This window comes from Abramis brama (assembly GCF_963993115.1).
Source record: "Abramis brama genome assembly, chromosome: 14".
Classification (NCBI taxonomy): domain Eukaryota; kingdom Metazoa; phylum Chordata; class Actinopteri; order Cypriniformes; family Leuciscidae; genus Abramis; species Abramis brama.
This window is the reverse complement of record NC_139976.1, coordinates 7815714-7834179: the sequence shown is the minus strand read 5'-3', so window position 1 is coordinate 7834179 and position 18466 is coordinate 7815714. Positions and strand designations below refer to the sequence as shown.

At 37.3% G+C, this 18466-nt stretch overlaps 1 protein-coding gene across 5 annotated transcripts in view; it reads right to left on the bottom strand.

The window, feature by feature from the left end:
• The window catches only part of sdk2b (sidekick cell adhesion molecule 2b), a 320863-nt gene that overhangs the window by 267930 nt on the left and 34467 nt on the right, over positions 1–18466 (bottom strand). The window lies entirely within an intron of this gene.

The window sequence follows — 18466 nt, the reverse complement described above, 5'->3', positions numbered from 1 at the left end:
GCATTATGTATCCTTACACATGCAAACCGACGGGGGCCGCACCCAGTCCCTCCACAGACTCTTCGTCTGCCCTTGGTTTGTGGTCAAGTAGCTTGACTATATATGGAAAAAAAATTGCAAGCTTGAGCTCATGTCCCCTTGTAAATGTCTCACCGACCGAAGCCTCAAAACCAAGCGAGGCCTAAAACAGCTTGTAAAACCCACTTCCTTACAGAAAAAAATGTGGTTTAGAATCCAAACAATGAGGAAAATTCGAGTTTGGCCATAAATTACAGAAAAAAAAAGGCTTGCTTCTCTTTTGACTATATCCAGTAACCAGTGATCAATGTCTTTTTCAGGGACAGTTTATGAATACTGCGCATCTGGCAGAGTGAATAAAATGTGCTGAAAAAACAAATTGAATTAAAAAGTTTTAAAAAAGATGTATGATTTCTCATTTGTTAAGAGGAATTTGCTGCTTTACGATGTTCTTCTACCTTAAAATTCTCTGTCATGATGAATGGGCTCATTTAGGTCTGCACCTGGTTGAGTTCTGTCCCATATCAGTGTGTGTTTGTGTGCATTTCCACCTCTTTATTTTCAGACCTGAGGCTGTGATGAGCCTGGGTGGGTTTAGCATGAGCTTTAGGGTCATGGTGCAGTGCCACATCTGAAAGATTGGGCACAGGAGGAGGGACAGAACCAATCTCCTCCATATGGTTGGATTTAAGAGCTCGCCGGTGGTTGTAAGCCTTTCTTCACCCTCTGAATCAACCTCGGCTGTGTTTTGTGAAGAGATGTTCGGGGCAGCCACCTATGGAAAATCCGCTTTGTGGCTCGCAGCTGTAAATGAGACTTTGGGTTATGCGGGTGGCCACGGACATCAACAGTGCCACGGTTAAACCAGCTTGACCAGAATCGAAATACCTCGGCAACATTCCCGATTTAGCTTCCATGCGAGCTTCTTTTTTACATTGGTAAAGTCCACCTGGAATTGTTCATGCAAGACACAAACTAGCACTCTAACGACACACAGATTGTGATTACCCCCATAAAGTCTTTATAACAACAACTGTTCTATGTCGTGGGCAGCTTGTAGCAATTACTAGCCCATCTACACTGTTGATTCAACCCAAATGAGGGACTCTCGGCCGCTGCGACTACTGTTTGTGCTGGATGCTCACAATGTGAACTGCATTAGGCTGTCATAATGCCTCCAACAGCTGGACCCCGAGAACAGGCTTTTATCTGTCTCCAATCTGAGTAATGGACTATCACGCTTTATCCCAGAATAGCACAGGTCTCTCAACAGATTGGCAAATCAGACTCATCTATTACATTCTCTCTCTGCCCATCCTGAGCCTTGGAAGTGGGTACAAGAGTCATCTGGGTAAAGGATTATTGCCTCGAAACAATCCGCCAGACTTTCCCACGGAGTGAGAATTTCAGCAGGGCCTCAGGCATCATGCTACGCCTCATGCGATCATGCATCAGTATACTGACCTCACAGCAATGTATTTGTGGTGGTTAGTGATATATCAGCCAGAACGACATCAACTCTGAAAGTGAATAATAAAGGTTTTTGCTCAATTTTATTTAAAAGTAAAAAAAAAATATATATATATATATTAAAGACAGAAAATTTTACTTCTGATTTTATGATAGACTCAAAACATTCCACAACAAATCCTTTAAATTTAATGTAAAAATAAAAAGTTTGGTGTGAATAAAATAAACCACTTAGGAGGAGTAGCTAAAAACTCAGAGTCTGAAATATCCCAAAAATCTACATTCAAACCAAAATATCTGACTTCCTGTTGGTCGGAGCTAATGACTGTAAATTAGAAAGTTGTCCGGCTCGATGAGACCAATATACATTCTGATTTTTGTAACTGTGGGTAAAAGTAACCCCCCCACTTTGTCAAAAGCATTTTGAAAGTGACACACTTCCTGCTACCAGTTGGTGGCGCTATAACTTTGACTCACAATAGTTACATCCATATGATCGGCCTCTTACCACGAACACACTGCTGAAGTTTCATCAAGATCAGTTAATGTGTGCAGAAGTTATAACACTTTGTGTTTATCTTTTCTCGCCATAAATTTGTGTCCTCGCCACGGCCAAACTGTTCGAGATATCAAAAATCTGTCCGCAATTTAGCATCCTCAATGTATTGACTTCATACACACCAAGTTTGGTGGCGATTGAATTAATTCTCTAGGAGGAGCGTTTCAAATTCCACAGCAAGCGTTCTCCAAACAACCCATAATAGCCGACTTCCTGTTGGGCTGGTGTAAAACTTAGAGCACAAAAGTTGTTCGGCCCGATGAGATCTATATGTGTACCGAGTTTCATATTATTACATGCAAGCGTGTCTGATTTATGGACAAGTGTTCGGATCCCGTTCCAGGGGGCGCTGTCGAGGCCCCCTGCCACGCCCGGGTACCAGCTTCAGCCCGGCCCTGATGGCCGCGGGTTCTGACCTGTGTGCAAAGTTTCAAGAGTTTTCGAGCATGTTAAGGGCCCCAAAAGTGCCCAAAAGGTTGACAAAATAATAATAATAATAATAATAATAATAAATAATCCTAACGAAAACAATAGGGCCTTCGCCCTTTCAGGGCTTGGGCCCTAATAATCCTTATGAAAATAATAGGGCCTTCGCCCTTTCAGGGCTTGGGCCCTAATAATAAAAAACTCCTGAGTTCTGAAACAAAAATGTATGAGAACCACTGCTCAAGAACTTAACATTGACTGTTGAAAATGAAAAAAACACTATTGGTGGTCGACTAGATCCGACAAGACATACGGAGAAAAGAATGTCGAACAACTCATCCCCCTCAAGGCTGCTCAATCAAAAGGGCTGTGTTAAAAAATTAATAGGATATTTCAAAGGAGTGAAAAGACCACAGTGAAAACAGCTCGGCATGAATCAATCCATGATGTGCTCTATTTAGCGCTTTCAAAAACCACAGGCTATTGAGTTTTACATATTCCACAGGTCTTAAATGTATTTTTCGACCAGTGCATGCCCCCGTACAGAGTGGGTTAGGAAGGAAAGAAGCATACCTCTTTTCACACTTAGAAGAGTTTTTTTTTTTTTTTTTTTTTGCTGTTCAATAAAAATCATCTTGATGAGCTGCAGGGATCAACAGGGCCTCTCCACCTCCTGGATGAGTGCGTTAAACCCTCACAAATACCATGGCAATTGTCCTCTTAACCACTAACCACAAACTTCTGCAATCACTCGTAGCTTTGAGTTCAGCTCAGTCCCTCACAACTTGATTGCCACCTACAGTAATACACAGTGTTGGGTGTTCAAGTGTCGTTGATACCAGGAGAGAATTTAAGGAATCTCAAGACCTGTCGAGAATGTCTTTAAGAGTGAGACAGTTTTAAACTAATTGAGTCTCATGGTATCCGTTTTCACTGATTTAGGCAAGTCAATAAGCACTTGAGAGTTGAGATTAAAAGAAAGCTTTCACAACGTGAAAATTCTCACTTATAAAATCATGCGAGTGGAACTATAATCACACAGGTTTCTTTATACATCTGAAGAGAAGGCATGTCCTTGCTTTAAGTGTGTGATGAAAATTCATCCATTATAGTTTACAATAAAAAATAAAAATAAAAAAACAGACAAGAGAGCATTATACAGTAAGTAGAGAATCTTAGCCAATACTGAATTGCCGCTGTCACCCACATATGAATTAAACAATGAGATTTTGAGGAAATAAGCGTACAATATCTGCTTTGAAAATTATTGGTGATGATAGCCTGCTTAATGAGAAACAATCCAAGAGTCTCTCTCTTCCTCTGTGTGTGTGTGTGTGTGTGTGTGTGTGCGCATATAGGACACACACACACACACACACACACACGTATATATATATATATATATATATATATATATATATATATATATATATATATCCTGCATATAATCCTATATGCACACACACACAGAGACTCCTGGATTTCATTGCAATTTTTGAATTGGCTATCATCACCAATACTTACCAATCTCAATACTTATAATATTTTATTTTAAACATAATTCATATGTTAAAATATATTTAATTATGCATTTTGGGGTGAAACATTACCTGAACTACCTTTTCACGGACTACCTTTTAGAAGAAATACACCTTTAAACTTTATTGTCTTTCTCTTTCTGGCAAAACCAAGCTAAATTATTGATGACTTATCCTACACTACACAGATTATAGAAACTCTCTACAATGAGAATGTCCTGCACCCCAAATACCATCTACAACTGACAAACTAATGGCTGTGACATAACTAATGCCTATTGGCTGCTTAAAAGTCCTTCAGTAAGCCCCACCCAATAGTTACCCTACTTAGAGGTCTGCACGGGCTTTAAACTGAAGCCCGAACCCGGCCCGTACCCGCGATCATTTAACCCGACCCGACCCGACAATTACATTTACATGTTAAGCCCGAACCCGACCTGAACCCGAGGTCAACTCTGTTTCTCACAGCAAATACCATTTTTGCAATATGTTGTATTTAATGATTGCTTGAAACGGTAAACAAATACATGTAGCCGCAGCAGCCCTATAAGCACAGCAGTAAGAGAAAAACTTACCAATCACGTAACTTTGCTGTGGTCGAACAGGTGTAACAGTCACACATTTCTCTGGAACTCAAACTTTAAACTTTAAAAAGTTCACGCAGTGTTGCAAAACTATTTACACAATGAGTTATGAAGGAAGAGAACGGCGTCGACAGTTGATGGTTTCAGCGCCGTCCTCCTCTGATTGAAAGTTAGTCCAGCTGCACTGAAGTTTCTCTCATCATTTGGAACTGTCATAAGTTTTCCCTCAGTAATTTTTTTTTTGCTTTATCAGACTCATGGTTTGCTTGCTGTCGTCTGCTGTCTGTGTTGTGACTGAAATAGCACGCGAGAGCGGTAGCACATGCGCAAAACAGTTTTGTGATATAAATGATATAATGATAAAATAAAACAAATAATAAAAAAATATATATATTTTTTTTATAAAATAAAACAAATAATTAAAAAAAAAATATATATATATATATATATATATATATATATATTTTTTATTATTTGTTTTATTTTATCATTATATCATTTATATATATTATATCATTGATATATATATATATATATATATATATATATTTGAGAGAGAGAGCCTGTGTGTCTGTGTAGCCAATGTACATTGCACATCTGCGCACGCATGTACTTTCTCTCTCGCGCGTGCCGGTCACCACAACACAACAAGCAGGCAAAGCACACGGCATGCAAACTATATATAGCCTATTTCGTTTTTCTTAGTTACAAACCCGAACCCGACCCGAACCCGAGGCTGTTCATTAAACATTAACCCGAACCCGACCCGAAACCCGCACATTTTTCGGGACCCGTCGGGCTCGGGTCGGGTAGCAGACCTCTAACCCTACTTCAAATGGAAATACACCAACTCAGTAGATCTGATAAAACAGTATTGAATGAATTCTCTACACTCACTGCTTTACAACCACACCAGCTTACTCCTAATCCACCTCTGCTGAATTTTGGCACTTTTTCTCATTGAATAGGATTACGTCCAATCTCTGACAATATCATCTGTTTGGGATTTTAATTAAACTGTGCTCAGGCTAATGGCTGTACACTCTAGTTAGAGTCCTAGAGGCAAGTTGATGTTGATGTTAAGTTGATGTTATCTACCAGGGAGAGACCCTAAATAGGTCTGCTAGAGTTTATTGATTCCTTATTGGTCCCTCAAAACCTTCATCACTACCAACATCAGCATACTTGCCAGCTTCCTCCTAATATATGTGTACCTAGAGATGCCAAATGCTAATATTTCGTTGACGACTGAGATTATAAATTACCATGAGAAAGCAGGAGGCAGTTGGTGCCAGTCCCCTCAAAGTCAAATTACATCTTGTGTTTGCTTTGTCCTTTAGGGGAAAACCATGGATGGTTGAGTCGCGTTCTGTGACCACGGAGGACTTTGAGAAGCTGGCATCTGGTGCCAAAGCTTTGCTATTCATTAATTTTAATGAACACTATTGACTTGTTAAATTCCTATGTGAATCTGGTTTTATGAGTCCTGTCATCCTTTAGGCATTAAAGACGCTCTTTACACCTCTCTGCAGAGACATACTACAAAAACAATGATCTACAGTATATCCTAGGATTATTAACTAGAGAGGGAGAAAGTAGAAGAAATAGTGGAGGAACGTCTGAGGTGGGGAAGATAAACTCATATTTTATGTGTGAAAGAGGTGGAAGAGAGATAGAGTAAACAAAGAGAGAACGACTACAGTACTTTAGACACCACAGGTGAATAAGGTAAAAAAAAATAGATATCATCATACTTCCCCAGGTGATTGATTACATTAAGAATTACAAAAAAAAAAATAAAAAAAAAATAATAATAATAAGTTCTTTAAAAAGCTTATGTTTAAATATGTAAATGAAGCATTATCTAATTAAATTTCCAGGTTAAAACATTTTTTTTTTTTTTTTACATATGAGAGTCAAGTGTTTTTAGAGAGTGGATTTTGGATATCTCTTTTCATCACTCCATAAATCATGAATCATAAATAAATAATTAAACAAAAAACTAATTTTTAGGAATAAAATCAGGCAAATTATATATGAACAAACCCCAACGTAAAAACATTCAGAATATAGAAAGGAATACAACTGTAAAGTTTGGTGTATTTGAGTGCTACTAATGTGGAAAATTCTCACTTAGAATTTTTTTGTTGTTGTTGAGAAACGGCCTTTAAAGATATGTACTGTAATTTAAACCTGCAGACGCAAATAGATAAAGTGCTATAAAAGTGTATTTTTAATGTTTTCTTTCCACTAGACTGAAAAAAACACTTTATGAAAAGCCAAAAAGCCCTCAAAAAGTCTCAAAATCGACAGATGCATGAAAAAACTGTTTTTGATGGTAGTGTCTCAGAAATGTTCTGTGTTCAATACAAATTAAAGTCTATCGACAGTTTTTATAGTCTTATGATGTTTACCACTTAAAATGATCATTTATCATTATCAAATTATCAGTTAAAATGATGATAATAATAATAATAATAATAATATTATATATATATATATATATATATATATATATATATATATATATATATATTTTTTTTTTAAATTGTGGTTAGAGTAAAGCAGTTTCAATGGTTTAGAGTAAAGTAAATGGGGTCATGCACAGTGTTTCAAAGCACCCCGGTCAATTTATTAATATAGGGTCAGATTTACTAAACAGGGCAAATTAGCGTGAGATGAAAACTCCTACAAATGTATATGCAATAAGGTCAGCCGCAAAAAATAACCCTGTACTTCCCCTTTCAGCGCTATTTTCTCACTGCGTGTCTTTAATAAATCCTGACAGGGTTTGCACTGGAGCAAACTGTTTGTAAATCTGGCCCACAGTCTATACTTCCGAAAATAGGGTGTATTTTAATGTTCATTGCATTGCTCTGTTTACTTACTGTACAGTTTGGAAGATTACACCCCAGAGTACAAAAAAAGAGGAAAACATGTAATAGCGAGATACATTTTATAACAAAAAAAGTCATATTGTACATCATAAACGTAAAATTGGATAAAATAAGGTTGCAATTAAGAGAAACAGTCGTCTGTGGTAAAGGACACAGTGTTATTTTCCTGTAACATTCCTCTAAGTCCTTTAGATCTAATTAAATGTTGTGTGTTTGTTTGTGCTAGTGGAAGGATGTTTTTTTTTTTTTTTTTTTTTAATATAGGCGTATTCATTCCATGATGTACCTCTCATCCACAAACAAATAATTGCTCCAATTTAAGGCACTCCTCTTTGGTTTGGGAGAACTTCTCCACCCAGGAAAGCTCCTTCAGTCTCCAAGGAGATATTTTTCTCTCTTGTATTCTCTATTTTCCTCCCTCTGTAGGTCTTTAATCTGCACTGAGAAACAACACTTAAGCTTGTGTTTTGATGTTGAATTTAATTGGAAGGGAAAACATGACCATGTAGAGTCTAAATCAGTGCTGTGTTTGACCTCATTGAGACCATCTGTTGAATTTGTATAAAGGACAGCGAGATGCCAGCAAACATCGTGTCAATCAAACCCAGGCGATGTGTCTCAGGTTCCCAGAGGATCCCAGTGCTTTGTCTCATTACAGTCCTTCCTGTGCTGCCCGCGTTCAGAAAAGGATTTTATTTTTTCATGTAATGACGGAAAGGTTGGCTGTAGCCGCTCATTATTGATGACAATCCTGAAGTGGTGGCTTCATAAATATGGAGCCAGGGCCTGTTTACCCGATCAGGAGCACCCAGGAAGACATCTATCAAAAAGGAAAGAGTGCCAAAGGCTGGAAACTTTCCATACCCCTAGGGGGAAGTAAAGGGCACGCAGGCTGGCCATTAGTCAGGAGGGACAGCGAATGCTGTGATTTTGAAGCTTAAAGGAAAAGTTCACACACACAATTTTTTTTTTTTTTGTTGAAAAAATAACAATATCCTCGCCCTTACATTGCTCCAAACATGTGAGGCTGAGCACACAAAAGGTGAAGTTTAGAAGATATTTGGTCAATAAAGTTATGAAGTAAAGTGCAATCGAAGTGAAGAGTGACTGGACTGTCAATGGATGGATAGATAATGATTTTTTTTTTTTTTTTGCTGAACCAGTCCTTTAAAGTGAGTTGATATACTATGGTATATCAGACATCTAAAAAGAACCTTTAAAAAACAACACATCTGTAGCATTAAATTGAATAAATTGGCATGAAAATTACCAGTTACAAATGTCTCTCTTCAACATCTCTCCTTTCCTAAGAGCAAAGAAAGAGGTCTCCAGGACTGAGGGAATGCTCTATCAGCATGCTCCATGAATCCTTCCGGATTGAGGTGAGAATGGCAGGAATAAATGAGTCGAGTGTGAGAGTGGATGAAGGGCCCTTTGGAGAGGGCTGGTAGAGCTTCTCATGCCAACGGTGAATAAGCAGCATCTACCCATGGGTCTGCATTATTATGCTATTATTTCCCGCTAACACAAACTCCACTCCCAAAGTGGACAAATTAGAGCACCAGCAATGCTTTTCAACCTGTTTATTAAACCACCAGGCATTCAGCCATTCGATAATGCACTCACTGTTTAGAAAACAGAAGTATTGATTGTATGTTAAAGAACGAGACTTCTGGTATCAAACTGACCTTTAGTGATTATAATGTTATCAAAATCGCTAAATAATTTAACATCGTTTCACAATTTACAATTACTTGTCACATACAAACCTACGCCCAAGGACAATGAAAAAAGCAGCTGAGAAATGTTTAATTCTCCTTGAGCAGTCTTGTTTGTTCACATAGGAAACCTTGCGCGCCATGCCTTATCATTACAGCTTGAGGGGAGATAAAGAAAAACAGTGAAAGGATCTTGTACACAGCCAGCTAGTTTTTTTGGAATCTTCCTTGTGATGCAGAATGGTGCTTTGTAATCCACATCTGGGTTGCGCCAGTTGCCTGTCAACATGCAGAATCTGAATATGATCCAACACTCAGTAATCTCACCCTCTGACAGCCTTTCAGATGAGCATGCTCTAGCTTTAACACCAATAAGCTACATTTCTAAATTCACTTGGACAACTACTGGCTTGAATGATCTCCAACACTGGTGACCATTGAAGGCAGCCCGGAATTAGCATCACCCTGGTTCACTCAACAAAAAGCCAACATGATTTAATTCCATTTTCCAGGATTATTGCAGAAAATAAGCTCTGTAACCAACAATTGCTGTGAATTTTGAAGCATAAATACAATCACCGTAAAGTTAGGCTATAAACAAACTGCACCATGGTGGCATGAATGCAGCGTCACCAGCATTACTCTTTCAAGATTTAGTTTTATTTATATATAAATCTACCAGTTAGAAAGTTTGAGTTAGAATAATCTGCAAGAACACAACAAGGCTGTAAAAGTAAACTAAGTTCCTCTTTGGCTTGATAACATTTCATTTCCGCGACAGCCTCTGTAGTCACATTTTCCACTTAACACCACTCGCCTTTTTCAAGACACGTAAAAGCTTAAACAAGTGGGGTATTATTACTGATGGGTTTAATGTTTTAGAGTAAAACGTAAAAATATCCTGAGATTGTGTTAATAACAGACATTCTTTTAGGCAATGAACTAAAAACCCATTCAAAAACCCATTGACTTCGGGACAATGGAATGGGAATTTCAACTCATTTCTTTCCAGGTTTCAGGACTCTGTTCTTGTAATAGCCATTAATTACATCGACAAATGTTCATAACAAAGATGGCAGCTTCCTTAACACTGGAAAGTCTTATCACAGTTAACACAACGTTATTTAATAAACTAATCTAAACGAGGAACTTCTTCATCCGTCAAATCTTAATTAACCGACAGAGGCTTTAAATGCAAACAATACAAAGTGTGTAAACAGAGGAGAGGGGCTATCATGCTCTCTAAAGTGTGATCTCACTCTCAGATATGCGTTGGTGATAGAATGTGTTTGTCGCTTTCATAACCAAACTGTGTGTGAATATTATTTTATAGCGCTCTTAAACAAAACAGCAGTATTGTGCAGCTTTATGAACATAGCCTTTGAGGACACCCTTATGCTGATTTAAGAGATCAATTAAATCAGGTTCTGCTGGCCCTTATGGAGATTTCTGACAGGGCACAGGTGTGGCAGGTGGTCAGGATGGCACTGGTGGAGGTTGGAAACCAAATGAGCATCAGTGTGCGCTGTGATGAGAGGTGTTTCAGGATCCAGGGACACTGTGGAAAATAGAATTAGGGGACACATGATAGGTGTGTCACATTCTAACATCTGTCCAGCCCATATGGGCCGAGTGTGTTCATGCCACTGGGAGTCTCTCCTGACATCTTTGGAAGAATCTAGAATGAGACATTGCTGATTACTGTGTGTGTGTGTGTGTGTACCTGTTATTTCCTACGTTATGGGGACCGAATGTCCTTAGAAAGATAGTCAAACCAGTAAATTGTGACCTTATGGGGATATTTTTGTTGGTCCCCCTGAGGAAAACAGCTTTTAAATCATACAAAATTGAGTTTTTTGAAAATCTAAAATTGCAGAATTTTTTCTGTGATGGGTAGGTTTAGGGGTAGGGTGTGTGTAGTATTATAATTTACATTGTGGTGATAGATAGATAGATAGATAGATAGATAGATAGATAGATAGATAGATAGATAGATAGATAGATAGATAGATAGATAGATAGATAGATAGATAGATAGATAGATAGATACTTAATAACACACAATATTTGTGAAATATGTTTCAGCAAATATGTCTAATGGATCACTTTTATGATATGATTTATCCACATATACAGTATATGCTTACACTACATACACCCCCATATGAATAACAGGGTTGGTAATATCAAATGCGTGGTTTAAGTATGTCAGGGTTGGAAGGGCTGTCTTGGCCAGATCCTGCTCTGAGAGCTGAAAGTGGGTTAACTGGCTTTAGGTCTGAAGCTGGATAATGATGAGGAAAAGAACTGAGGGGAAACAAGAGACACTCGTGTGCGGAAACCACAAGAGGCGATGGGAAGGGGATGGAGAGAGACTGGCAGAAGGAACGGAGGAACGAAGGAGTGAGTGAGAAAGAGAGAGAGAGGTGGAGCAGGAAGCTCGAGGGCAGCCTTGGAGGCAGTCTTTAATTGGCAGGGTTGTTTGAGCCTGGATGACCACCAAGAGGGACTGGCACACATGTCCAGAAGGCAGAGACGGACCCTGGTACCACATGGCACCACCATAACCAGTCTCTCCAACCCTCCACGTAGCTCCTTCTCCCTCTGTTTCTGCCTTCCCACAATCCCACAGGCACTTCCATCTGCCTCTCTCAACCAAACGCCCTCATTACAGCAAGAGAGAAAGAGAGAAGAGTTGGGGACTAACTAACTAAAATTTAGATACTACTAACTTCAGTGAGCTACGTTTAGCAACAAGCAGCAGTGTAGCGTGACATCACTTTTTGCAAGTGAGACAATAATAAAAAATGCAAAAATTCATTGTAGCAATGAAACATATCTTATGCTCACCAAGCATTTATTTGATCAAGAATGCAGCAAAACAGTTATAATGTATTATAATTGTTTTCAAATGTATTATATTATGTTATTACAGTGATGGCAAAGATGAATTTTCAGCATCATTACTCCAGTCTTTAGTGTCACATGACATGATCCTTAAAATCCATCTCACATGCTGATTTGGTCCTCAAGAAACATTTCTTATTATTTTCAATGCTGAAAACTATTGTGCTGCTTAATATGTTTGTGAAAACTCCATACACTATAAGTAAAAAAAAAAAAAAAAAAAAAAAACAAGAAAAAAAGTAGCCACTGAAGTTAAAAAGGCGTTTCAAGGTTTCTTTCCTAACACAGAGAGGGGGAGACAAAGAAACAAAGAAAGTGCATTTGTTGAATCTGAATTTCAGATTTTTTCCTTTCCTCTTTATAGCAAGACCAATATTTGTAATAGGCAAACCAATATTAGTTATTCATTAAAAAAACACACTAGAACACCCAGCATTCTTTGTTCAATAAACAAAACTGCTGAGAAAGGAGAAGGAGGATTTTTACCCAGGAAAAAAAGCACAGAGTGGCCGATGCCTTTAGATGGCTTGCTGTCCTTCAGTAAAAGGGGTCAAAGGTCATTAGTAAGCAGCGGCCGTTTACAGAAAGAGACAGATGAGTACAGAGCTGGGTGGCTTTCTGCTTATATACTTAAATGGTAAAAGAACAGAGTGTCTGACCACCACAGTCATTGTGTTTATGTTAAGAGCAGCTCTTGTTTAAGTAAGTTTTGACTAGACGAGAGTTACAGCTTTTGGAATAATGAAGAGACGGACTGCTGTGGAGAACACACACACACACACGTTGTGTTTTCATGTTTTATGGGGACTTTCCATAAACAAAATTATTTTCATACTGTACAAACTGTATATTCTTTATTATCCCTTACACTAATCCTACCCCTAAACCTAATTTCAGATATTTCCATCTTTGTGGGGACATTTTGTCCCCATAATGTAGGGTTTACCAGGCCACACATATACAAATGTATTTTTACATTTTCAAAAAAAAAACAAAAAAAAACATAATTTAGTATGATGTATAAGCTGTTTTCCCTTATGGGGACAAAAAAATGTCCCTAAAAGGTCAAAATTTCTGGTATTACTACCTCTGTGGAGACATTTGGTCCCCACAATGTAGGGTTAAAGAGGACCGCACACACACACACACACACACACACACTTACGGTGTACACACACACAGTTTATTCCACTCTGAAAACATAATGACCCTATTACAAAGCAACCGTCATGCTACTAATGTTCGTAACGCACAGACATTCCTGCGGGACCAACATCAACACACTTGGGAAGGAAACTCCGGCCATCAATGAAGTGTTTATTTTATAGTGCCGGACAGACCAAACAAATCTGCTCAGAGTGTTTAGAGAGAGACCGATATGAACCCGGGAAAAGTGCTGTGTGCTTATTTAATGGCAGTGGTACATAATACTGGAAATAACTATCAGTATGGCATGAAGCATTTCACCTAGAAGTCACTGTATACACAAACAAACTGTGAATAAGCATTTATAAATCTATACTTATTCGCCGTGCCAAAATAAAATATGTCTGATATTGAGTCCAGAACTGAGTATAAGAACAAAACAAGGATTGATTTATGGAGTATTAGTAGACTGGTAGGGTTGGTGTTGGAATAAGTTGACATGAAGTTGCAAAGTTACTTTTAGTCAGTAGAATATCTGTTTGAGAACCATTACAATAAAGAGTTAGCAGATATTAAGCAAACAGTCTACTAATACTCTAATGAGAGTTAGTTGACATGTAGTTGCTAAGTTACTTATAGTTAACAGAATTTTCAAAGGGAACCATCAAAATAAAGTGTTCCCTTTTTTTAGTCCATGCGTGCATCTAGTGTACTGCAAAAAGTAGACAAAATTGAGTTTTATGAGGTAAACACATTTAAATTCTAGTCTATATTGTATCTGGAATAACAGTGCAAAAAATATTGCAGACATGGACGTATTACAGTATTTTGCTCAATAAAAATGCTCACTAGAATAACAATGTCACATAACCCTAAACTATAAATCTTAATGAGTATTGTGTCTTGTTTTCCAGTACAAATATCTAAACATTCTTAAATTAGGATACATTTACTTAGAAAACTTTTAGTCATTATGGTGTTGACTTTTGTTCCCAGGTGCAAGAATTCAAAGAGGAAACTTTTAGCAGGAGTGAGTTACTTTTGGATTCCAGTAAAGGATCCAGCGCGTACAAGCAAAACCTCTGTGCTTAGAGTTAACCTTTCAAACTGGAGGACCAAGAACACAGAAAAGAAAAGAAACTGCCGTTCTGTCAGTTCCGCCAACCCCCCTGAAGTAAAACGCAGTCGCGTACAGGTAAGAAAACTATTGCCATAGTGTTCCATTTTTACCATAATGCTGTTTAAAGAGTAGATAAAGTATGATACAGTTTTCAGTGATAAACATACCCTTACAATAACTGTTCTATTAATAACCCTCTGTTGATCCGACTGTACGTGGACGGGGATACAAAAATTCGGAAGTATAATCTGTAGTTTTCTTTCTGTACTATTGCTTAAGAAAAGCGTCAGTCAAGGAGGGTTTTTTTCTTGAAAGAAAATGATATATTGATATTGAATGCATGAGTGAAAAGACATGCATTGACTTCCTGTACTGTATGTGCAGCAATTGAATTGAAAAGGCATGAAAAGCTCTGGCATCTTCCTTGAATTTCATCCTTTACAGCAAGTCTTTCTCCATCTCACACAGATAATGTATGGAGGATAAAATACCGGAGTCGCACAATTTTCAAACGAAACAACAGGCTTTACATTTTAATTACAGTGAAATGATTGGCTGTTGCACATTAATCTCTTCTTTTCATTAAGCCCTTGTTTTTCACTCTCTCTCTCTCCCTTTCTTCCTTTCTCTTGGAGCGGCAGACACCAAAGCCTCATGGGAAGTGATGATAGAAACTTCTGAAGGAGGCCGTTTGTGTGGCAACGGAATCTGGGAGACTGGGAGTCGTTGCCTGGTGTCACTTGCAAAAAGCTTTCTCATTAGAGTGGCACTGTCTGACATAATGCGAATTATCTTCCTGCTTTTGAAAAACCCATGTTTCAATTACCACAAAGGGAGTGCGGGTTAACAGCTGAATGCTCTGCGGATCTGCATTCATTACTCCGGCGTCAATCTGAGCTGTTAAAACATTTCAAAATACAGGTTGCAAAAGGAGTTTTACAGATTGAACCCGGAAAAGGAAGCAGATTCACAAGATTAAACACTGAGACTAGCATGAATAAATAGTTTACAAACTTTGTGTGTGCAAAATTCTATTCATCTTTCGGTTGCTGAAACTTTTTGTGATAGGATACTAGAAAGGTGTCTGTGTAGCATGTTAACTAAAACTAAAACTAAAGATACTGTAACACTTTAGTTTAATTACCTAACCCTAGTTGTAAGCAACAAATTCTTTCAAACTTAAACTAAATTTAAAATGAAAACTGAAAATATAAATGTAAAATATAATTCAAAATATTAATAAATACTATTATAGTATATACATAATACCAAAATAACAATGGAAACTATCCACAAAGTGGTTTTTATATCACTATTCAACTCTGGTTCTGGAAAGTCAATGTCCTGCAGAGTTTCCCCCCCCAAACCTATTCAAATTCAATACTGTTAAATTCAATTAATCCCGAAGACCTTCATTAGCTTGTTCAGAATGTGCTTGATCTAGACAACATTATAATTACGAAAAGTCATTGTCAGACAATCGTCCACCAGCAGTCTAACCTCTAAAAGGATGATTTAGACAAGTTGCAGTTCAAATAACTTTCAGTGGTGAGCTTGATGCTCTACACCTCTTTAGAAAGTGTGTCGATGGTTCAAAAAGCCCAAAAGACCTAATTCTTTTCTGAAGAACCTGTTCTGTAACATCAAAACGTTTTGTTTTAACCTCTAAAGAACATTATGGCCAACTATTGAATGATACAGGCCTGTTTTCACAGACAGGGCTTAGATTAAGCCAGGATTAGGCCACATTTAAGTAGATGTGTAAGTAAGTGGGAGATTTAGTACTGTTTAATGTTTTGCTATGCTAATGTAGAAGGTGTGTTTTGGGAGGTTACCATCATGGTGACGAGTGGAGCATAAGCTTGGTTTGAGAACAGCTATATGTTAAATATTCTATATTGCTGTACTCATTCAGCAATTGCTATGCTATGCTAATGTTATCAAAGCACTGTGTTACCAATTAGCAAGTTAGCATTTACTGAACAGCTAGTTAACCCCCTGAGGTCGGCTATCGCGCCGGCGCGATAGGCTCGTTTTTTTCCTTATCAGTGAAAACAAATAAATAAAATAAAATATTACTTTTTATCTAATATGCTTGTGTTATACATCAATCGATCCTGTTAAATGTGTATTATTTTTGTGTGTACTCACAATAAAAACAAAGTGTTGTGCTTTTTGCCAAATAAAGAAAAATAAACACGAAGTGAGTTCTGCTTTCTCTCTGTCCGTGTAGTCCATTCTGAAACGCGTCCGAAAATGAACTGTAACTCAGCGAATACTCAGTAAAACAGACATACAGACACACAGGCATGAAGCTTGAATTCTCTTCTTTTAAATGAAGTAATTTATATAAAAAACAAATATTCTCATCTTGTGAAATCTGCATTAAAAGAGAGCGATTCCAGTCGAGCTAATTAGAGCTCATTCAGATGTAATGTGACTCCGCCCACGGAGAGCGCACGCTATTCAAACGCAAATGTCTGAGGCAATCCAGGCAAACTGTGAACGCCCACATCAGCTCGAGAAAACACATCAGATCATTGTACTTGTTTACACAGTCTCGCAGCGCTGTGAGGAATAATACTATAATGGAAAATTTACCTCAGAAGTAGGAGGAGCAACAGATCCGAGGCTATGGAATAATGTAGTAAGTTTTTTTTTCATTCTCAAGTGCGGCATATCTGTGCATGAATGAATGAATGAACGGCAGAGATGCCGCTGTTTACCACAACTGGCAAAAGACGGTTTAAATTTGAATCGTTTCTGTCTGTGAATGTTTCGCTTTTAGCAAACTGTATTGCTATAGGCTACTGAGTAAAAATCGAGTGAAATATGTTGAAATAAAATGTATTTGTATAAGCAACATATTAAACTGCAAATTAACATTTATATTTCTTATAATAAAAACGAAAGTTACTATGTTACAGACATATGAAAGACAACATTTCATTGATTAGTTTTGGATAGATTATACATTTTTACTGTAAAATATCTGCCACCTCAAATAAGCTTTTGTTTGCCAATTTTTGCTCATATGTTAAATATAGTATGTTTTGTCAAAAATAATCAAATAATATGTTATAGTGTTTATTCCAATGTAGCTTGGAAAAAAGCAAAGGCTATATTCAAGTAATGAATCCTTAACTTTGAAATATGTATGATAAAATGTATACTTTAGTTTTTACAAAGAAAGATTACACTTGAATTGTTGTTGTAATTGTAACCTTTTTAATAAAATAAAAAAATACAAGGTAGATGTAAACAAACTAATAAAAGGTAAATATAAGCCTTTTCTTTAAAATCATTTTTTATTGTGTTTTATTAGTGACAAATTTGGGGAGAGGATAAATATTCCAAAACTTAAAATACAGTATGAGAATTAACTGCACAATTACTAGACATGTTTTCCTTTTGATATTATAGGCCAATTTGCAAGCACAATTTGTGGAAAAATAAAAAAAACACGAGATGCTTCCAACTGTTGCTCTTGCATTCTTTCTTGTGACACACCTGAATGAATGGCTCATTAAGTATGTGGGCCCCATTGTCTCCAGGTGCGAACCACTAAATATGCATGATCGTTGACGCCCACTCCGCATATTGCCTTTCCAGACAGAAAGTGTTTTGCAAAATTTAAATCAATGCATTGTGTTCTGTGAATGATTAGGCAGGATGATTTTCACATAATTTTGAAGAAAAAACACTAGGCGATGACATCCATTAGTCAAAAGTCTTATTGACACATATTTAGAATGTGTTTTATGGCCTTATTGAAGAAACTTTAGTTTTTAGTTTTTTCAATAACCATGCATAAACATTATTCTCTCAAAAATACAAACATGTACATGCATGTTGCTCACATATGATGGTAGCCCTGTTTGTGCTATATAGAGTGAATTTACACCTTTGCCATTAATATGTTTATAAGCAACTGAAAAAAGCAAAAATGTCAGGGCATGTCAGAACATCTCAAGGACCCCAAAAACACCTTAGACCCCAGAGGGTTAAAGCTAGCCAAGTTTCCACTTCTAAAAACATGATGATTTTAAGTTAAATATATGAATTAGCTTACTCAAATATGTC